Source organism: Vicia villosa, linkage group LG4 (assembly GCF_029867415.1).
Source record: "Vicia villosa cultivar HV-30 ecotype Madison, WI linkage group LG4, Vvil1.0, whole genome shotgun sequence".
NCBI lineage: Eukaryota > Viridiplantae > Streptophyta > Magnoliopsida > Fabales > Fabaceae > Vicia > Vicia villosa.
In genome coordinates, this window is record NC_081183.1 from 34,316,859 (window position 1) to 34,340,371 (window position 23,513).

Genomic DNA, 23,513 nt, shown 5'->3' on the forward strand with positions numbered 1-23,513 from the left:
AAGAGAAGCAGTTGTATGCCAAGTTGTCTAAGTGTGAATTCTGGTTGCATGAAGTTAGTTTCCTTGGTCATGTCATTTCTGGTCATGGCATTGCCGTGGATCCTTCTAAAGTTGATGCTGTGTTACAATGGGAAGCTCCTAAGTCAGCTACTGAGATTAGAAGCTTCTTGGGTTTAGCCGGTTACTATAGACGGTTTATCGAGGGATTTTCTAAATTGGCACTTCCGTTGACAAGATTGACTTGCAAGGGAAAAGCTTTTGTGTGGGATATTCGACGCGAAGAAAGTTTCAATGAGTTGAAGAAGAGGTTGACGTCGGCTCCGGTTTTGACTTTGCCTAATCCGGGAGAGCCTTTTGTTGTGTACTGTGATGCTTGTCTGATGGGGTTAGGTGGTGTGCTTATGCAGAATGGTAAAGTGGTGGCTTATGCGTCTAGACAGTTGAGAACTCATGAAAAGAATTATCCTACGCATGATCTAGAGTTGGCTGCAGTGGTCTTTGTGTTGAAAATTTGGAGACATTATCTTTATGGTTCTAGATTTGAAGTGTTTAGTGACCATAAGAGTTTAAAGTACCTTTTTGATCAGAAAGAGTTGAATATGAGACAGCGAAGGTGGTTAGAATTATTGAAGGATTATGATTTCGGTTTGAACTATCATCCCGGAAAAGCTAATGTTGTGGCCGATGCTTTAAGCCGAAAGACCTTGCATATGTCGGCTATGATGGCTAAGGAGTTGGAGTTGATTGAGCAGTTCCGAGATTTGAGCTTAGTTTGTGAAGTGACACCACATAGTGTTATGTTGGGAATGTTAAAGATTAACAATGACTTTCTCGACAATATCAAAGAGGCTCAGAAGCTAGATGTGAAGTTGGTGGATATGATGGTAAGAACCGATCGACTTGAGAATGATGATTTCAAGTTAGATGTGCATGGTGTGTTGAGATTCCGAGATCGTATTTGTATTCCTGATGATGAAGAGATTAAGAAAGTGATTCTTGAAGAGAGTCATAGAAGTAGTTTGAGTATTCATCCAGGAGCTACAAAGATGTATCAAGACTTGAAGGGTTTGTTTTGGTGGCCTGGTATGAAACGTGATGTGGCACAGTTTGTGTATGCTTGTTTGACTTGCCAGAAGTCGAAGATCGGGCATCAGAAGCCTGCAAGGTTGATGCAACCGTTAGAAGTTCCAGAATGGAAATGGGATAGCATTTCGATGGACTTTGTAACAGGATTACCTAATACCTTGAGAGGATTTGATTCGATTTGGGTGATTGTTGATAGGCTTACGAAGTCGGCACACTTTATACCTATTAACATCACATTCCCGATTGCGAAGTTAGCAGAGATATATGTCAGGGTGATTGTAAAGTTGCATGGTGTTCCTTTGTGTATTGTGTCGGATAGAGATCCGAGGTTTACTTCCGATTTCTGGAAGAGTTTGCAAGAGGCGTTGGGTTCTAAGTTGAGGTTGAGTACGGCGTATCATCCACAGACAGATGGTCAGACCGAGAGAACTATTCAGTCATTAGAGGATTTGTTGAGAGCATGTGTTCTTGAGCAGGGAGGTTCATGGGATACTTATCTTCCGTTGATTGAGTTCACTTACAATAACAGTTACCATTCTAGTATTGGGATGGCACCTTTTGAGGCGTTGTATGGTCGGAGGTGTAGGACTCCGTTGTGTTGGCATGAATCGGGTGAGAGTGTGGTACTTGGACCCGAGATTGTTAGGGAGACTACTGAGAAAGTGAAGCTTATTCAAGATAAGATGAAAGCTTCTCAAAGTAGGCAGAAAAGTTACCATGACAAGAGGAGGAAAGATTTGGAATTCCAAGCTGGTGATCATGTGATTTTGAGAGTCACGCCTGTGACTGGTGTTGGGCGAGCTCTGAAGTCTAAAAAGCTCACTCCTCGTTTTATTGGTCCGTATCAAATATCAGATCGAGTTGGGAGAGTTGCTTACCGTGTGGCATTACCGCCAAATCTTGCTAATTTGCACGATGTGTTTCATGTGTCACAACTCCGAAAGTATGTTTCCGATCCGTCTCATGTGATTCAGATGGACGATGTGCAAGTGCGTGATAATCTCACAGTGGAGACGATGCCGGTGCGAATTGTGGATCGCGAGATGAAGGTTCTAAGAGGCAAGGAGATTGCATTGGTGAAAGTTGTTTGGTTAGGAGCTGCTGGAGAAAGCTTGACATGGGAATTAGAGAGCAAGATGCGAGATTCCTATCCTGAGTTATTTGAATCAGGTAAATTTATATTTTCGAGGAAGAAAATATTCTAGTGGGGGAGAGTTGTAACGCCCGAAAAAATAATTATTTGCTTAATTTAGACATTTGTGATGTTTTCTGAAATTGTTGCGTTTTGGGACGATTTAGTCGGTATTAGTTCGGGATAGCGGATCGACATTTAATCGATAATTTTAATATTTTTAGTATTAGAAATATTAATGAGTTAATATTTAGCGTTTTGGGAATTTTCTGAGTAATTAAGTTTAGACCGGAAATATGAGACACTGAGTAATAAGTCGGTATATTAAAATAGTCGGATTTTATTTTAATGGAGTTTTAGTGGAAGTATTATTTTTATATTAAGTGTGGAAATAATATTGGGCTTAATTAATGACATCTCTAAGTATTAAGGGGGTATATTTTGTTAGGCCCATTTGTGTATTTAATATTAACATAGTTTATTTTTGAAAATAGAAGTAGAAGAGAGGTAGAGAGATAGTGTTGTCTGAAAAAGAAAAACAAAAAGGAACCGTGAAAGAAGAAGGAGAAATAGGGAAGAGGGGTTAGGGTTTGAAGAGGAGACCCTAAGTGTTGCTCTAAAGTGCATTTTTTCTCCAATTTTTCATTGAATCTTCTTAGAGCTGCACTCAATCCAAGGTAAGGGGGGATTCTTACTACCTAAATGAGAATATGATGGATTGTATGTGGGTTTAGGGTATAGATTAGTCATTGTGTGGTGTTAATTTTATTTTCTGTTTAAAATTACAAACGATTTTTTTGGTAATGCTGCTGCTTCTCAATATTGTTTTACCTTGTTGTGTGACGTCCAACAACCCCATGAAATCATATATTTCTTTTGTTCTAGTGCTGCTACCTTGTGTGTTGTTATCCCTTGCGGTTCTGTTCATAATTATATGCTTTTTTTTTTGTTTCTTTCCAGGTTCCATATACCATTACTTTTTAAATAAATATAATGGAGCATAATAGTTATACTATGGGTTAGAAACACACATTTATGGGAGGATAATATTTTAGAATAATATAAATAGAATTGGAACATAGTTAGAATGAAAATATATAATTTAATTTTCAAAACTCTGTTTACTATTGAAATTAGTATCTAAGATTGAATATGGTATGGTGTGGGTTTGTTAGAGATTGAAATTGAATTGAAATCAACAAACAATAACCATATAATGTAGAAGTGTGTTTCTGTCATTGTATTTTTTTTAGAGTGACATATATCAACACTATTGAGTCTAACTAATAAAATATGAAGTTCATGAAACAGTAGCAATTATAGAATAATGTAATTTAAAACAATTTCGTTTGATCGAAATAGCCGAATTAAGCGGTATAATTAATTATCCGGAATTTAATGAAAATTTATATGTAATTAAGTTTAATTAGTAGATAAGTGTGGTTAATTTATTTTGTCGAAAACATGTTGGATAATAGTTAATATCATATTTAGTTAATTGAGATAATACTTTGGAGTTGGTTGTTTTATTCGATATATCGACGAATTACAATCCTTTATGTATTTGACTAAAAGTTGTAGTTTTAAATTAAATATTTGTGTTGCAATGAATATTGTGATTATCGATATTATCTTTTTTTTTGTATTTGTTCTGTGGGTGTCGCTACCGCGAAAAATGGAATCAGAGTCGCCACTAATATATTCATCCCATCGCGGGAAAGGAATACCAGAAAACCTAACTCAGAATAAGAACAAGGTCTTTCGACCAGAGAACAGGGCACGGGAGTCGGTTACGCAAGGGGAAGGTGTTAGCACCCCTCACGCCCATCGTACTCGATGGTATCCACCTATGTCTGTTTCTATCTAAAGGGTGTATAACTATGTCTAAACCTAAATGTGAATGAATGCAAAAGAAATACGGGGAAAAGAAGGAATTATTTACAAGTGTGCTCGCTTAGGCCCCGCGACCCAATGCCTACGTATCCCTTACAAGGAATCAGAGCGACCGTAGTTCGGCTCCATAGTTTCCATTTGTTTTGTGTTTTTTAGTTGAACAGCGGTTAAGGTCACAATCCACGATGCTCGACCTTTGGAGACTTATACGCCTAATTTTGGAAAGGACTTAACTTGTTCTTAAGCGCCTAACAAGGCAAAAGAATGAACTTGGGTTTGTGTTTTTTATGTAACTACATGGTGAACAAAACCCAATACAAGGTTTCGCACCACTTCGTCACTTTGTTTTAATTCGAGCCTTTATTAAGTGTTTTGAATGTTTTTGGTTGGGTATTTTTTAAGGGGATTTACTTTGCGATTCGAATCACATAAAATGTATAATGATCGAGAAGCAGATTAGAGAATGAATCCCACTCACTTCTATCCCATTATATAATGTTCAAGAAACAGATTAGGGAATGAATCCCACTCATTTCTATCCCATTAATTAATGTTTGAGAAACAGATTAGGGAATGAATCCCACTCATTTCTCTCCCATTAAGTAGTGACCGAGAAACAGATTAGGGAATGAATCCCACTCATTTCTATGCCACTAAGTGATTGAGAAACAGATTAGGGAATGAATCCCACTCATTTCTCTATCACTTTCTTAATGTGATTCGCATCTTTGTTTATTAGTGTTTTAAAGTTGAAAAAGAAAAAAAGAATGAACAAAAGGGAACTAACCTATTCTCTAATCTAAGTTATTCTAATCTAATTCTAATGGCCCTAAGGTCAAGGATAACTATCCTAACCTATCTCAATTCCTCTTAACAAAGAAGGAAGAGTCTAAGGGAACATGGCAAAAGAATGGAGTTACAACTCCAACAAGATGAGAAGAGAGCCCTAGGGCAGTAGCAAACCAAGGAAATAAGTGTCCTAAATCAAACACAAAAGCCATATGGCACTACACGAAAATATTCACAAAGAGTTACCAAAGTATCGCATAAATCGTCACTTAACAATTAGCGAACAAACATCCATTAATCAAAACAAAAAGCAAATGAAAAAACATGAACAAAGCTTAAAGTCAGTAGCAATTAGTTCATTTATAGGTCCAAGACCTTATACCAATCTATGTTAGTCAATTAACTTGAAACAAACAAAGTTCTAACAAAACTATACAAAACTAGGTCAAAACTAGTTAATAGAATTCAAATTAGGAGTGAAGTTAGAAAGATGTATTCAAATGATGGAAGTCAGTAGCTAATGACCTCTAAAAGGTGTCTAAGCGATCACAAAACAAGTCAAAAAGTTTTACACAAAATTATAGGTCATTCGGACAAGTTATGGTGCGATCGTTAACCAAAGGTGAGTTATTTACATGCGAGAAAGAAAAATCAAGTAAAATAAGAAAACATGACTTAAAAAATTCAACTCCAGGTCTTAGGACCTCTAAACATCCCTACTTATATGTACAAAAAGAAACTAAGTCAATTGCATAAATGCAAAGCAAATTATAGGTCAAATTCACATGGTTATCCGTTTAGGAACGCACACAAATCGGGTATAGAAAATCTAATGAAAACCTAACCAAAACATAGAATTAAACTTTTATTTTTTTTCACACAATATGGTATATGAGTCTACTGATATCACACAAAAAATGGCAATCAAATTCTACTCCTAAGGTATTAAACGAAATTAATTCGCAAAACCGATCAAACTTAAAAACACAATGAACACACTAAAGGAAATGATTTATAAAAACAACAAACTAAGTTCTAAAAATCTAACAAAAATACCAAGAATTTCTACACACCTTATTCTATTTAAAAAATATTTTTATTTATTTTTTATTTGAGCTAAAACTGATTTATGGAACCAAAGTTATGGAGGAAACAAAATTAAAACAAACATCAAATCTGTCTAGCCAGAGGGGTGTGAAAGTAATGTAGTTTGAACTAGAAACTAGTTACTAGCGCGTATGGGCCCAGAATCAGGGGGGGAAATAGCAATTTCGTATGGCCCAAAGCATAGATCCAGATTCATATTATCATGACTCAATTAATCCTAACAATCTCAATTAATTACAACTAATCAACGTGTTAACTTAATTAATATGCATAATTAGGATTAAGCAACAATTAAAATAGAAAAGAGGGATTAGGTCAAATATATGTGACCTTTGGAGTTCTCGTTCCTCTTCTCCTCAATGCTCTCATGGCCGCGGCGGCGGAGATTCGATGGCTCCGGTGAATTCCTTCTCCCTCACGAACAAACGCAAACGGCGCGGCGGAGCAGGCCTTCTCCGACCGAAGCCTCTTCTTCTCCGTCTCATCTCTCGTTCTCAATCCCAATACCGAATTCAGACTCCTTCTTCATTCTCTACGATTGACGTCTTCTTCTTTCTGTTCAAATGCCTTTGCGTGACACGATTTCAATGGTGCGCTGATTGAAGACCGAGGATGATTGATGATATCCTTGAATATTGATGAAGAACGTGAAGAAGCTCGTTCCGAAGAAGAGATGATGAAGGCGTTGCTCTCGGCGGAGAAAAAGCTGAAGATTGGTTGATATTGCTGAATTGAATCAGTGTTGAAGTTCAATGATGTAGAAGCCTGATTCGGAGGGAGAAATTCGGAAGGAGAGCACGGGGAGATGATGATGAACCGAGATTGAAGATGAAGATTATTACCGGTTGTTAGATCCTCCGTTCTCTTTTTTTTGCCAATTCAGTTACAATCTTCTGTTCTGATCTTCTCCTCTTAATTCTTCTGGTCAATTTGTGGTCACAGTGATGAGATTGAAGACTGGATCTTGAAGGTTCAAGATTTTTTCAGAAGATCCTATTATTGGTGGTTGAAGAAGATTCAGTGATGGTTTGTGAAGTGTGAAGAATGTGGACGATTGAACAATGGTGATAATGATGATGATGAAGGTACGAAGAAGATTCTATGGTGAATGAAGGAGAAGATGATGATTTCAGAGAGAGGTCGAAGATGATGAGTGTTGGTAGAATTAGAGAATGGAAACAGAGTGGCTAAGAAGAAGATGAAGGTGATGGAGAAGGTGAATGGAGATGATGGAGAGTGAGAGGTTGCAGAGAAGATGATGGAAGATTGAGAGAAGAATGAAGAGTGGAAGGTGGATGAATGGTGTGTGTAGAGAGTGATGAGGTGTGGTGAATGAAGAATCCAGAGAATGGTGAAAGTGAAGATTCAAGATGAAAGTGAATTAGGGAGAAGAGGGATCCTGTAAACAATAGTGAAGACTGGTTATATAGAGTTTCAGGTTAGCTCAGTTCTCCTTTTCTGATTCTAATGCTTCTGCTATCTATGAGTAACTGATTCTGTTAGATGATGCTAGGTTTTGTAACTGAATCCGTTAGGCTGTTATGAAATTGGTTGAAGTTGGTTACTAGTGGTTAGAAGTTAGTTATAGATTGGTTAGGACAGTTGAAAGAGATTGGTTAGAGACTGTTATGAAACTGAGTTTGTCATATGCAGTTAGAAGAATTAGTTACAAAACTATTTTTTGTGGTTAAAAATGGTTGAAAGGTGGTTAAAGGTTTGTTACAACTGTTAGGAGAGTTAGTTACAGTGTGACAGTTAGGATATAGTTGGAGCTGTTAGGGAAGTTAAAAGCTGGAAAAGTTAGTTATTGGTTAATGCCACTGTTAGCTATACAGGTTGGGAATAGGTTAGTTTCTAAAGAAACAAATGGTTAGAATTAAAAACTGTTAGTTACAGTTAACAACAAGAACAGTTATGAATCGGTTAGTAAGGAATTGTTAAGATATGAAACTTGAATGTATGGCTGGTTCTATTGTGTGCGGGGCTGTTTCGGTGTAGCTGAGTTTGATGCATATGGGACTGAATCATTTTAGTTTGTGTTTATTCCTTGTGCAGAGCTGAAATGTATCTTGCAGGTTGGTGGTTTGAAGGAAAATAGTGTCAAGGTCTGCGGTTTCGCGTGAAAGGTAATTGGTGGTAAGTTGGAAATTGGTTTTTGAATTTATGGGATGGTTCGTTTTGGTGATGGTGCAGCAAGGGATTTAATCCAGCTACAAGTTCTCTTTTTCTCAGCTTTTGTTTTTTTCTCATTGATAATTGAATTGGTTCTTTCCATTATGAACTTCTGTCAGGCTTTTGTAAACTGGTTCGGTTTGAGCCGTGTTCTGTGTTGCTGCAGAATTTTGGCAAGACGTTGTTTTCTCCGTGGCAGGATTCAGTTCAGTTGTGAAACTTGGCGTTTGAGAGAAAGTTGTTGGAAACATGTAGAAAGTTGAAGATGAACACAAGGCTTAGAACAAGTTTAGTTATTTTTTTTTTTGTAATTCTTCTGTAATCCAAATTTATTTTGTAATGGAGTTTGTAATGCATGGACATTTTGTACTGAGGTCTTGTTCATTCAATTGTAGTCTCTGTAAACGTAACAATGTGCACTTTGTAATGAACAATGTAAGCTTGTAATGGATGATGATGTTGAATGGCACTTGAAACAATATTGTGCTCTTGTAATCCTTTTGAACTCAAAGACCTCTTTCCAATACACAAAGCATTTCTCGTCTTCTTTTTACTTGCTTTTGACTGATACCTTGCATCTTAATAAAGCTTGGTTCACCTAACAAATATTCACCTTCAATTCCAATGGCAACTCTTGAATTTTTGACTTTAATTCTCACAATCACAACAATATTGCTTCGAAGGAATTCTTGAAGAAGATAATAATTAAACATAGAAGAACGCCTTAACACGAAATCCTTGTAGCTTAATGACAGAAAAGTCCACAGTAACCATGGATCCAAACCCCGTTTTCACAGTCCAACGCTCTAAGGAGAACTAGACGAATCAAGCTTGAGTGAAGATGAAGCCCTAATTTCCAAGATCCTTGATTCCATACCGAATTTATTGATTAATGATGCATGATGTGTTAGATGACCTAGTGGATGTATGCAGATGAAATGAGAAGCTTAAACCAGTTAGGAATAAATATGTGGGCAAATTTTGGGGTGCAACAGCTGCCCCTATTCAATCTTCTTGAACCCGAATGTACGAACGACACAAGTTCTAGACATGAGAGGTGAAAGTGGATTGAATACCCAAAAGTACCATCAAAATTTGCATTCTGTGGTAAAGCAAAGGTGTTGAATAGTATCAAAGGTGGACCAGACAAGTTGCTAACCTTAGTTAGACTTTGAAAAGATTGCTATCCTTAGATAGACTTGAAAAGGAGAGTGCTAACCGTAGTTAGACTTGAAGAAGAGGCGACACCACCGTAGCGTGACTCCGCAAGGAAGAACCATCCTTAGACGACTCAACCAAATTGCTAACCTTAGTTAGACTTTGAAAAGAAGACACAACCGTAGCGTGACTCCACAAGGAAGAACCATCCTTAGACGACTCAACCAAATTGCTAACCTTAGCTAGACTTTGAAAAAGATTGCTAACCTTAGTTAGACTTTGAAAAAGATTGCTAACCTTAGTTAGACTTTGAAGGAGATTGCTAACCTTAGTTAGACTTTGAAGAAGATTGCTAACCTTAGTTAGACTTTGAAAAAGATTGCTAACCTTAGTTAGACTTTGAAAAAGATTGCTAACCTTAGTTAGACTTCAAAAAGAGACACAGCCGAAGGGTGACTCGATAAAGGATGAAACCAGCCGAAGGGGAATCCGATCCTATTTGCTAACCTTAGTTAGACTTCAAAAAGAGACGTAGCCGTGGGACGACTCCAAAAGGAAGAAACCAGCCGAAGGGGAATCTGATCCTATTTGCTAACCTTAGTTAGACTTCAAAAAGAGACACAGCCGAAGGGTGACTCGATAAGGATGAAACCAGCCGAAGGGGAATCCGATCCTAATTTGCTAACCTCAGTTAGACTTCAAAAAGAGACACAGCCGAAGGGTGACTCGATAAAGGATGTAACCAGCCGAAGGGGAAACCGATCCTAGTTTGCTAACCTCGGTTAGACTTGAACAGGGAGACGTAGCCGAAGGACGACCCAAAAGGAAGAAACCAGCCGAAGGGGAATCTTACCAAATTGCTAACCTCAGTTAGCCTTGAAAGAGAGACACAGCCGAAGGGTGACTCGAGATCTGAAAGAGTATGCCAATAATCATTGGACTTGGCTGAAGTATTGTTATTTATGAAACATAAGAACTACAAGGTCCCTTCAGGCCGAAAAGCAGGGTGTAATTCTACAAGAGTGACAATCATTCGAAATGCCACACACAAAGTATGGGTTATCCAAACGATTGAGCTCAGCAAACGGGAAATCACCAAAGAAATAATGATCTTTGTGAAGAAAGACTTTGTATCCAATCCACACTGGAGAGAGAAAGTGGGACTTCTTTTGGAGATATATTACCTTGTGCCTTTGGAGCACATACCCATTTGGCTTATGCATTGATGCATGTTTGAATTTCTTTACGGCGTAATGCTCCATGTTCATGGAAATGCTACACATTTTTGTAGATGCAATGTGAATGCAATGATTACTATATGCAAAGATGACGAGGGCCCTTTAGAGAATATTCCGCTAACTTGTCGATCGAGCTTCGTCTCCGGCCTTGGGAGAGGTAAACACCAGGGAGAATCCCCTTAGTGTTAAGAACTCTGTGGGGGTGCCAATAGACATTGGACTTTAACTTGCAAGATACTTTTTCTTTGGTCGACTTGAAGAATAATATCTGACTTCTTACCATGTGCCATAGCTTGGAGAATTTTTAGCTTGAGGAGATTCCCTCAATTTACCATATTAGGGATGAGAAACCTTGATGAGGAACTCTTTATGGGATGAGTGGAACAACTCCAAGGAGAAATAAACTCCTATACTTGGGGAGAGAATGAGTTCTCAGGAGAAATAAACTCCTATGCTCGGGGAGAGACTTTTCTAGGAGAAATAAACTCCTATGCTTGAGGAACGAGTAACTTGTTGGGGAAAAGCCTTATGATACTTATCAACTCTGTGATGGTCAACTGCACTTTACAAGTGAATGACGGTTCCTTCAATACAAACCAAAAAGATCATGCCCCAGGCTACTTGACTTACAAAGGTATCTGATTCATCGAAGACATTTGCCTCGAAAGGATCCTTACACCACCATTACTTGAGAAAATCTGCCCCAACATATTCATACATTTGAAATATTCTTTCTCTTGATCCATGGATCCTTGAAGAGATTTGTCGAATCTCGAGGTAATTGCCCCAGATTGAGTGAGCTTGAGAGATTCCTCGATGTCACTACTTCAGATTGATTGAAATCAAGAGAGATTCCTCGACTTGATTAACCCTGATTGGTCGAATTTGAGATGTCAAACCTTGATTTTCTTGCCCCAGATAGGCTGAAGTCACGAGAGAGATTCCTCATCGTGACTGCCCCTGATTATGTACATCTTATCAGAATCCTTGAGTTTACTTCCCTTAAGTCGACCAAACTATGGGAACAACTTTATCACGCTTAATGGAGTCTTCAAACTCTTCCTCTCAGGGTACTTAATCAACATGCATCTACTCAACAGAGTATTCAGACTTCTCCCCTCAGGGTAGTCAATCAAAGAAGGTATCAACTAATTTGCTCAATGGAGAATTCAACCCATTCCCCTCAGGGTAACCAATCAAACTGATCAGACTCAACGGAGTGTTCAGGCATTTGTCCTTTAATAACCAAACAACGAGGGCATCAAACTTCATACGCTCAATGGAACCTTCAAACAACTAGCTTTGATAATGATTTCATTTTCCTCTACGGAGTTCTCAAGTCTCTTTTATTTTAACATGATCGAGCTCTTCATGGATTCTCATCATGGAAACTTCCTTGATGTTTAAGCAAATGTTTTGTATGCAAAAGAATGTTAATTATAAGAATGATAATTCTAATGCAAAGCTTATGCTAGTCTTGAAGTTTAGAAACTTTTTATGCAATGAGGTGGCCACCTCTTGTGAATGAGATGTAAAGCGGGCATACGATACCAACATAGATATGTTACGCTTCATTGGGAGTCAGCTAAACGCTATCTCATCGGAGTGTGTCATCGAAATAAACCCTACTTCAATTAGGACTTTTAAGGGTTGTAACTTGGCCTGGTTCATGGTTTTCAGAAACAAAGGATTTTTAAGGCTCAAAATTATTTGGTTCCCACCCCCTTCGTGATGTTCTCCACTCCTAAGTTCAATTAACTCAACACGAGTGCTCATTCCTCACAAGGAATTTTGAAGTGGTTGAGGAATCAATGAGGTTTTTCAGACATGGCAGTCGCTCACCTTTTATTCTTCTGATTCATTGTCACACGACTTTGTTCTCGCTTTATTTCATCATCATTTTTTCTTTTTATTGCTATATTCTTTTCTTTCATCATTTTTCTTTTCATTCATTTTTTTTTGCTTGTCTTTTTTTTTGAACAAGTCGTGTGACCTCACATTGTCTTTGATTCATTGGAAGTGATTTCGACTGCCTCGTTCCATGGTTGATGAAGGATTACCATTGTGGTATTGTCATCTTTTGTCATCTTGATAGATGAAGGATAACCATCACGATTTTTGATTTTCCTCAACCTTTGGAAGGATAACCATTGTTGTATCCTTGAATGTATATCATTTGGTGAGTTTTGAACACTCGATCAAGTTAAATGAACACTACCCTGCCCCAGGGTTAAAAAAAAGGGTTTTTTCTGATCAGAAAAGAAACACCTACTTCAAGGCTCAAAGGGGTTGACGAGGGTCTATCTCCCTTATATCTCCGGTGTCTGGGGATTTGAAACAATGCCTGTACATCATCAGTAGGGTTTTATTCAAAAACACACAATTAGGGATTTTGCATTTTTTTTCTTTCATCATTCTCCCTCCGCTCGTTGCCTAAGCAAGATATAAGTAAAGTTGGTATCGTGATGCCAAAAACTTTTTTTTTGAGTGAAAACGAATGGATTACTTCAAGAAGAACATAGACAATGTATTATGATTTTCATTCAAAAATTAACAAATTTTTACATGCTAGCAATGCTTAAACAAACAAAGAAAGATTACAAATGAAAATGCAGTAGAGAACCAAATGAATGACCATTATTGAGGAGACTTGACTCCGTATGGACTTATTGATCTTGAATACTTTCTGCAGTTCCTTCCAAAAACTTCAGATTACTTCAAAAGGAAACTTCAACGAAGTCACCCAAGAGTTGTAATTATTATTTTCTTTTTACTCTTTTTTTACTTTAGGGATTTGAGCAATGCGAGTGAGGCAATGCTCAAGATAAGAGTACGTCTTGCTTATCCCTCGTGCGGGAGCCCCAAGCATATTCGTTGAAGAAATATTTGCCATCAAACATGGAGGAACCTTGCGTGGTTACCAAATTTAGAGAGACTACTTGTTGCAAAGAGAGCTCAAACACCAACTAAAACACCAATCTCCACGGATACAACTGAGCATAAGAACCTTGAGAATGAGAGATGCTTCTACAAAACATTCTTGATTTCCCTTTTTTTTGAAAAGATTCTGACAAAGTTGCTCGAGAATTTGGGGTGCTTTTATTATTATCATACCAACCGGTTCAAACAAGGAAATAGCCATTCACAAAATAGGAAGTACTGAAATGAGAATACGGAAATGAAATGATGATTGCCATAGTTGAGGAGACTTGACTCCGTATGGCCTTATTGCTTCAGAAGACCCACTGAGTCAACAGAGAACTTCAATCTTGGCCCTCGGGTATGAAAGTGATAGCCTTGGAATCAATCAGGTCTTGAACCTTATCTTTGAATGGTTGGCAATCTTCAATCGAATGGCCAGGCGCCCCAGCATGGTAGTCACAACTAACATTAGGGTCAAATCCCACATGATACGGGAAACGAACAGGCTTTGGCTGCTTTGGTTCTACCAAGGAAAGATTGCTCAAGTGAGAAAACAGCTTATCACAAGTCATAGGAATAGGATCATACACTCTCTTTGGCCTTCTATGCCTCTGTCTACCTTGTGGGTGACGATTGTGTTGATAATTCCGCCTTTGTGGCACATACTGACCTGATTGATCCTTCGGGATAAGCTTCTGTTGAACAAACTGAGTGGGAGGCTGATTGAGAGTTGCAACACAAATTTGTGGGTCATCCTGAACAAGAGTTACTGCTACTGCTTCATGACAAGAGATATGATCAGGAGAATAATCAGGAGATTCCTCTTCATAATCAGAAACTGCATTGGTCTCTTCATTCATTTGCTTATGGAATTCAGAAGGAGTACCAAAAACTTGGACATTACCATTCCTAATACCATGCTCCATTCGTTCTCCGACGAGAACTAATTCTGCAAAATCAGAGGCTTTACATGCAGCCAAACATTGGTAGTACGGACTTTCCATCACATCCTTGAACATATCCATGAGCTCTTTCTCTAAGAGTGGAGGTTGAACTTTAGCAGCTAATTCTCTCCATCTTCGGGCATATTCTCTGAACGATTCGTCAGTTTTCTGAGTCAAAGCTTGGAGTTGCATTCTGGTCGGAGCCATGTTACTGTTGTGCTTGTAACGCTTGACAAAGGCTTCTGCTAGTTCTTTCCAAGTTCGGACATCGGTTCTTTCGAGTTGGTTATACCACTCAAGAGATGTGCCACTGAGGCTATCTTGAAAGAAATGCATTAACAGCTTGTCATTCTCAGCATAGGGAGCCATTTTGTTGCAAAATGCCTTAACATGAGCTATTGGACACGTGGTACACTTGTACTTCTCGAAGTTGGGGACTTTGAACTTAGCAGGAATCTTAATACCAGGCACTAGGCACAAACTAGCAGCATCTAGGTCAATGGAGTCACGACCTTCCATGGCTTTCAACCTTTCATCCAGGAGGTGGAACCTTTTGTCAAACTCGTCAATCGGGAACCTGAAGGCTTCAAGTTCTGAATTATTCTCATGATGCGAAGTCTTCTTAACAGGAATTGGAATCTCAACAGTATTTCTGACATTCTGATTCACAAGACCTTCTTCTATGTTGAGATTAACATTTGCATCCGGTCTCTGAAGAACCTGTCTCAACTCTTCGTGTCTAGCAGCAAGGGCTTGAATAGCCTCCATACAATGATTCAGGTTAATCCCCATTTCTGTTCTCATTTGAATTAAGTCCTCACGGAGTTGTTCCATTGTTAATCTTTGAGCACGTAGCGGTGAGAAGTCAATTTGTTGTTGAAATCAAAATCTGAGTAGAAAGGGCCCCCATAAGCTTCTGATAGAACCATGAAATGTATGACAGTGCGAATGCATGTTTCATTTCTAAGGGATCCTAAAGTCTTTTCATCAACTTTTGTTTCTCTTTTATTCTCTTTTTTTTTTTTGCATATAGTATCTTTTCTTTTTTTCTTTTCCATCTTTTTTGTTTTTCTACTTTTTTTGTTTTTTTTTCTACTTTTTTCGTTTCCTCTTTTTTTTTTGGAAATAGACCTTAGAATCCCCCACAAATGAAATGGATAAAGTAATGATGCTATGCAATGCAAAAGCATGGGATCAAGGTCCATATAATCCAAGTAACCACTATACAATCCTCTGAATAACTGTTATAGGTCAGATGTAATGAGATCAAAGTTCCGACACCTTTTTGAATACCAGGAGAACCAATAGTCACCAACAGAATAAAATAGTCACCAACGGTACCTGTCATGTATATCCCTCCCCACTCACAGGTGAATCTAGGTCAAGGTAGGTCAAAAAGGTCTCCAGCGTTAACAACTCTCCTGAAACACCATCATTGTTGCAAATACATGCCAACAACGGTATCCCATTCGAGTCTCGGCTGGTCGTGGGTCTCATGATCACAATCAACAGAACCTGACATTCTGTTGGCGTCATGACTATCCACTCTATCCTAGGTATCCTATGTGTCAACTCTGGCCTGGGTATTGGGCCTTTTACCTCATAGAACAACCCACCCAACCTGCAAAACAGAACAGAAGACCCCAAGGAACACAGAATATAATCCATATGCATGATGTGCAAACAGAAATAAACATGATATGCAAGCAGAAAAGTAAACATGTAAACATATATACAAGGTATAGACATAAAAACAAATAAACACCCAGTAAATAAACAAACAAACGCAGGCTAGGATCGACTCACTAAGGATGGACCAGCAACAGGTCTAGCAACATCCCCAGCAGAGTCGCCAGCTGTCGCTACCGCGAAAAATGGAATCAGAGTCGCCACTAATATATTCATCCCATCGCGGGAAAGGAATACCAGAAAACCTAACTCAGAATAAGAACAAGGTCTTTCGACCAGAGAACAGGGCACGGGAGTCGGTTACGCAAGGGGAAGGTGTTAGCACCCCTCACGCCCATCGTACTCGATGGTATCCACCTATGTCTGTTTCTATCTAAAGGGTGTATAACTATGTCTAAACCTAAATGTGAATGAATGCAAAAGAAATACGGGGAAAAGAAGGAATTATTTACAAGTGTGCTCGCTTAGGCCCCGCGACCCAATGCCTACGTATCCCTTACAAGGAATCAGAGCGACCGTAGTTCGGCTCCATAGTTTCCATTTGTTTTGTGTTTTTTAGTTGAACAGCGGTTAAGGTCACAATCCACGATGCTCGACCTTTGGAGACTTATACGCCTAATTTTGGAAAGGACTTAACTTGTTCTTAAGCGCCTAACAAGGCAAAAGAATGAACTTGGGTTTGTGTTTTTTATGTAACTACATGGTGAACAAAACCCAATACAAGGTTTCGCACCACTTCGTCACTTTGTTTTAATTCGAGCCTTTATTAAGTGTTTTGAATGTTTTTGGTTGGGTATTTTTTAAGGGGATTTACTTTGCGATTCGAATCACATAAAATGTATAATGATCGAGAAGCAGATTAGAGAATGAATCCCACTCACTTCTATCCCATTATATAATGTTCAAGAAACAGATTAGGGAATGAATCCCACTCATTTCTATCCCATTAATTAATGTTTGAGAAACAGATTAGGGAATGAATCCCACTCATTTCTCTCCCATTAAGTAGTGACCGAGAAACAGATTAGGGAATGAATCCCACTCATTTCTATGCCACTAAGTGATTGAGAAACAGATTAGGGAATGAATCCCACTCATTTCTCTATCACTTTCTTAATGTGATTCGCATCTTTGTTTATTAGTGTTTTAAAGTTGAAAAAGAAAAAAAGAATGAACAAAAGGGAACTAACCTATTCTCTAATCTAAGTTATTCTAATCTAATTCTAATGGCCCTAAGGTCAAGGATAACTATCCTAACCTATCTCAATTCCTCTTAACAAAGAAGGAAGAGTCTAAGGGAACATGGCAAAAGAATGGAGTTACAACTCCAACAAGATGAGAAGAGAGCCCTAGGGCAGTAGCAAACCAAGGAAATAAGTGTCCTAAATCAAACACAAAAGCCATATGGCACTACACGAAAATATTCACAAAGAGTTACCAAAGTATCGCATAAATCGTCACTTAACAATTAGCGAACAAACATCCATTAATCAAAACAAAAAGCAAATGAAAAAACATGAACAAAGCTTAAAGTCAGTAGCAATTAGTTCATTTATAGGTCCAAGACCTTATACCAATCTATGTTAGTCAATTAACTTGAAACAAACAAAGTTCTAACAAAACTATACAAAACTAGGTCAAAACTAGTTAATAGAATTCAAATTAGGAGTGAAGTTAGAAAGATGTATTCAAATGATGGAAGTCAGTAGCTAATGACCTCTAAAAGGTGTCTAAGCGATCACAAAACAAGTCAAAAAGTTTTACACAAAATTATAGGTCATTCGGACAAGTTATGGTGCGATCGTTAACCAAAGGTGAGTTATTTACATGCGAGAAAGAAAAATCAAGTAAAATAAGAAAACATGACTTAAAAAATTCAACTCCAGGTCTTAGGACCTCTAAACATCCCTACTTATATGTACAAAAAGAAACTAAGTCAATTGCATAAATGCAAAGCAAATTATAGGTCAAATTCACATGGTTATCCGTTTAGGAACGCACACAAATCGGGTATAGAAAATCTAATGAAAACCTAACCAAAACATAGAATTAAACTTTTATTTTTTTTCACACAATATGGTATATGAGTCTACTGATATCACACAAAAAATGGCAATCAAATTCTACTCCTAAGGTATTAAACGAAATTAATTCGCAAAACCGATCAAACTTAAAAACACAATGAACACACTAAAGGAAATGATTTATAAAAACAACAAACTAAGTTCTAAAAATCTAACAAAAATACCAAGAATTTCTACACACCTTATTCTATTTAAAACATATTTTTATTTATTTTTTATTTGAGCTAAAACTGATTTATGGAACCAAAGTTATGGAGGAAACAAAATTAAAACAAACATCAAATCTGTCTAGCCAGAGGGGTGTGAAAGTAATGTAGTTTGAACTAGAAACTAGTTACTAGCGCGTATGGGCCCAGAATCAGGGGGGGAAATAGCAATTTCGTATGGCCCAAAGCATAGATCCAGATTCATATTATCATGACTCAATTAATCCTAACAATCTCAATTAATTACAACTAATCAACGTGTTAACTTAATTAATATGCATAATTAGGATTAAGCAACAATTAAAATAGAAAAGAGGGATTAGGTCAAATATATGTGACCTTTGGAGTTCTCGTTCCTCTTCTCCTCAATGCTCTCATGGCCGCGGCGGCGGAGATTCGATGGCTCCGGTGAATTCCTTCTCCCTCACGAACAAACGCAAACGGCGCGGCGGAGCAGGCCTTCTCCGACCGAAGCCTCTTCTTCTCCGTCTCATCTCTCGTTCTCAATCCCAATACCGAATTCAGACTCCTTCTTCATTCTCTACGATTGACGTCTTCTTCTTTCTGTTCAAATGCCTTTGCGTGACACGATTTCAATGGTGCGCTGATTGAAGACCGAGGATGATTGATGATATCCTTGAATATTGATGAAGAACGTGAAGAAGCTCGTTCCGAAGAAGAGATGATGAAGGCGTTGCTCTCGGCGGAGAAAAAGCTGAAGATTGGTTGATATTGCTGAATTGAATCAGTGTTGAAGTTCAATGATGTAGAAGCCTGATTCGGAGGGAGAAATTCGGAAGGAGAGCACGGGGAGATGATGATGAACCGAGATTGAAGATGAAGATTATTACCGGTTGTTAGATCCTCCGTTCTCTTTTTTTTGCCAATTCAGTTACAATCTTCTGTTCTGATCTTCTCCTCTTAATTCTTCTGGTCAATTTGTGGTCACAGTGATGAGATTGAAGACTGGATCTTGAAGGTTCAAGATTTTTTCAGAAGATCCTATTATTGGTGGTTGAAGAAGATTCAGTGATGGTTTGTGAAGTGTGAAGAATGTGGACGATTGAACAATGGTGATAATGATGATGATGAAGGTACGAAGAAGATTCTATGGTGAATGAAGGAGAAGATGATGATTTCAGAGAGAGGTCGAAGATGATGAGTGTTGGTAGAATTAGAGAATGGAAACAGAGTGGCTAAGAAGAAGATGAAGGTGATGGAGAAGGTGAATGGAGATGATGGAGAGTGAGAGGTTGCAGAGAAGATGATGGAAGATTGAGAGAAGAATGAAGAGTGGAAGGTGGATGAATGGTGTGTGTAGAGAGTGATGAGGTGTGGTGAATGAAGAATCCAGAGAATGGTGAAAGTGAAGATTCAAGATGAAAGTGAATTAGGGAGAAGAGGGATCCTGTAAACAATAGTGAAGACTGGTTATATAGAGTTTCAGGTTAGCTCAGTTCTCCTTTTCTGATTCTAATGCTTCTGCTATCTATGAGTAACTGATTCTGTTAGATGATGCTAGGTTTTGTAACTGAATCCGTTAGGCTGTTATGAAATTGGTTGAAGTTGGTTACTAGTGGTTAGAAGTTAGTTATAGATTGGTTAGGACAGTTGAAAGAGATTGGTTAGAGACTGTTATGAAACTGAGTTTGTCATATGCAGTTAGAAGAATTAGTTACAAAACTATTTTTTGTGGTTAAAAATGGTTGAAAGGTGGTTAAAGGTTTGTTACAACTGTTAGGAGAGTTAGTTACAGTGTGACAGTTAGGATATAGTTGGAGCTGTTAGGGAAGTTAAAAGCTGGAAAAGTTAGTTATTGGTTAATGCCACTGTTAGCTATACAGGTTGGGAATAGGTTAGTTTCTAAAGAAACAAATGGTTAGAATTAAAAACTGTTAGTTACAGTTAACAACAAGAACAGTTATGAATCGGTTAGTAAGGAATTGTTAAGATATGAAACTTGAATGTATGGCTGGTTCTATTGTGTGCGGGGCTGTTTCGGTGTAGCTGAGTTTGATGCATATGGGACTGAATCATTTTAGTTTGTGTTTATTCCTTGTGCAGAGCTGAAATGTATCTTGCAGGTTGGTGGTTTGAAGGAAAATAGTGTCAAGGTCTGCGGTTTCGCGTGAAAGGTAATTGGTGGTAAGTTGGAAATTGGTTTTTGAATTTATGGGATGGTTCGTTTTGGTGATGGTGCAGCAAGGGATTTAATCCAGCTACAAGTTCTCTTTTTCTCAGCTTTTGTTTTTTTCTCATTGATAATTGAATTGGTTCTTTCCATTATGAACTTCTGTCAGGCTTTTGTAAACTGGTTCGGTTTGAGCCGTGTTCTGTGTTGCTGCAGAATTTTGGCAAGACGTTGTTTTCTCCGTGGCAGGATTCAGTTCAGTTGTGAAACTTGGCGTTTGAGAGAAAGTTGTTGGAAACATGTAGAAAGTTGAAGATGAACACAAGGCTTAGAACAAGTTTAGTTATTTTTTTTTTTGTAATTCTTCTGTAATCCAAATTTATTTTGTAATGGAGTTTGTAATGCATGGACATTTTGTACTGAGGTCTTGTTCATTCAATTGTAGTCTCTGTAAACGTAACAATGTGCACTTTGTAATGAACAATGTAAGCTTGTAATGGATGATGATGTTGAATGGCACTTGAAACAATATTGTGCTCTTGTAATCCTTTTGAACTCAAAGACCTCTTTCCAATACACAAAGCATTTCTCGTCTTCTTTTTACTTGCTTTTGACTGATACCTTGCATCTTAATAAAGCTTGGTTCACCTAACAAATATTCACCTTCAATTCCAATGGCAACTCTTGAATTTTTGACTTTAATTCTCACAATCACAACAATATTGCTTCGAAGGAATTCTTGAAGAAGATAATAATTAAACATAGAAGAACGCCTTAACACGAAATCCTTGTAGCTTAATGACAGAAAAGTCCACAGTAACCATGGATCCAAACCCCGTTTTCACAGTCCAACGCTCTAAGGAGAACTAGACGAATCAAGCTTGAGTGAAGATGAAGCCCTAATTTCCAAGATCCTTGATTCCATACCGAATTTATTGATTAATGATGCATGATGTGTTAGATGACCTAGTGGATGTATGCAGATGAAATGAGAAGCTTAAACCAGTTAGGAATAAATATGTGGGCAAATTTTGGGGTGCAACAGTGGGTAGCCTTAAGGTGTGAATCCTAGTGAATCTTGATATTGTATATATGTTGCTATGAAGGTGATAATCTCGTTGCTAAGATTGTGTTGTGAGCCTTTGGCTAAAGTTGAACGGTGTGATTGTTGATATGTGACCGTTGTTGTATTATTGTTATTTCGTTGTCGAATCGTGGTCGTTGTATGTTGCCGCATAGCATAACATAACATAAAGTTGAACGGTGTGATGTTGATATGTGACCGTGTTGAAGGCTTTGCCTTATGCCTCGGAATTACTGGCAATGTTCTAAGTTGGGAGTTTTACTCCAATGGTACCACATGCATATGCATAGTTGAGTCGCATTCGAGTCTTTGTTAGTTGTTGTTGGTTGAAGTTGTTGTCTATGCATTGTGATGCTTATGTGTTGATTTGTTGAAGATGTCGATGTGTTGATATCAAGACTATTCTTTAATGATGTTCTTTGTGTTGTTTATGTTGATGTTGTGTGAAACGGTGATTCATTTATATTCCTTACCTAATATATGATTTATCATAATCCTATTTATATAGTTTGATATCTCACCCTTTCTGTTTGAATGTTGCCTCCACGTGAGTAACGTGCAGGTAATCCAGATGAGTAGCTGTTTCCGCTTATAGTCGAGTTTTGGGTGTCATTGCTCTGATACGTAGCACTCGGGGGGAAATGAACACTTGCTTGATGTTGTTATTTGCTTATTGAACCTTATGATGTATTTGAGGATTTGTTTGTATTGTTTCTTTTTATGATTCAAAAGATGTTATGTCTTAATTGTTGAATCATTGTGAATCTGTTGCATGTTGAACCTAAGTTTGGGTTATGCTTTGAATACTATGTTATTCAAAAGTAGAGGTATATGTTATGAGTTTTGTTCACTCCAATCCTGATAGTGTTATGTATTAGTTTAAAAAGCATGACAGGTTTATGTTTATGTTGAATGTGTGACATCCTGATTCTGTTGAGAATTTTTATACTCTGATTTTTCCGCATAAATGTTTGGGGTAGATTTGGGGTGTTACATATCCTGGTTCCCCTCACAATCCGAGAGTACTCTAGTCCCCTTTCGACATAAAAAGAGGTTTTACTATTGTTAGGACTTATACAAGACCAACACAATCACCAAGAACAATCCTCTTGTGATTACCCAAGTTGAAATGAGAACAATCCTCTCAAACTCAACACTCTTGCTTTCAACAATCAAGGATAGCAAGGTTTAAACCAAACAAGTAGGACAAGAAAACAATTCTTTCCTTTCTACTCTCTTGTTTCCAACAATCATGGACAACAAGGAATTACAACCAAATCTGAAAATTATTTAAGTAAATAAAGTTGATATATATATATCAATTACTATGATTGATCTTATCTTCCAAACAAGCAATTTATAATGACAATATACTCCCTCCGGCCTGAATTATAAGCAAATATTCTCTTTTTAGGTTCATTGAGTAATGAATGTATATGGTCTACATAAAAGACCAGATACATTCATTATTCAATGAACCTAAAAAGAGAATACTTGCATATAATAATGGCCAGAGGGAGTAGTGCTCAAGCGTTTATGAGAATGATATGAATTTTCTGGAATGTTAAGAACATACATGCAGAAAAATTCTTTGTGAAATATGAAGAACAAAAACACTTATTTAAAATTTTTAGTGAATAAAATGACGTTAAATTGTCATGGAAGAGGTGAATTGTAATTTGAAAATTTTCATGTATTTATATGAGCATAACACCTTAATGAATCATGGTGAAGTCATGAAAAAATATCATGAACAAATGACAAGTTAAAATGAAAAGGTTTCATGAAGAAGTGCATGAAAAGGTGTTTTAAAAAACTGATGTTTTTTCAAATTCATACAGGACTTGTTAAGTCGGTTTTAGCAGATACCTGACTTAA

At 37.6% G+C, this 23,513-nt stretch overlaps 2 long non-coding RNA genes across 2 annotated transcripts; both read left to right on the plus strand.

The window, feature by feature from the left end:
* The first annotated feature begins 7,317 nt into the window (after positions 1–7,317).
* Positions 7,318–8,686, plus strand: LOC131594698 (uncharacterized). The gene is made up of 3 exons (XR_009281453.1): positions 7,318–7,445; positions 8,063–8,143; positions 8,299–8,686. It is a non-coding gene; the product is annotated as an uncharacterized LOC131594698 (long non-coding RNA).
* Positions 8,687–19,739: 11,053 nt separating this feature from the next.
* On the plus strand, positions 19,740–21,108 carry LOC131594697 (uncharacterized). The gene is made up of 3 exons (XR_009281452.1): positions 19,740–19,867; positions 20,485–20,565; positions 20,721–21,108. It is a non-coding gene; the product is annotated as an uncharacterized LOC131594697 (long non-coding RNA).
* The last annotated feature ends 2,405 nt before the right edge of the window (positions 21,109–23,513 follow it).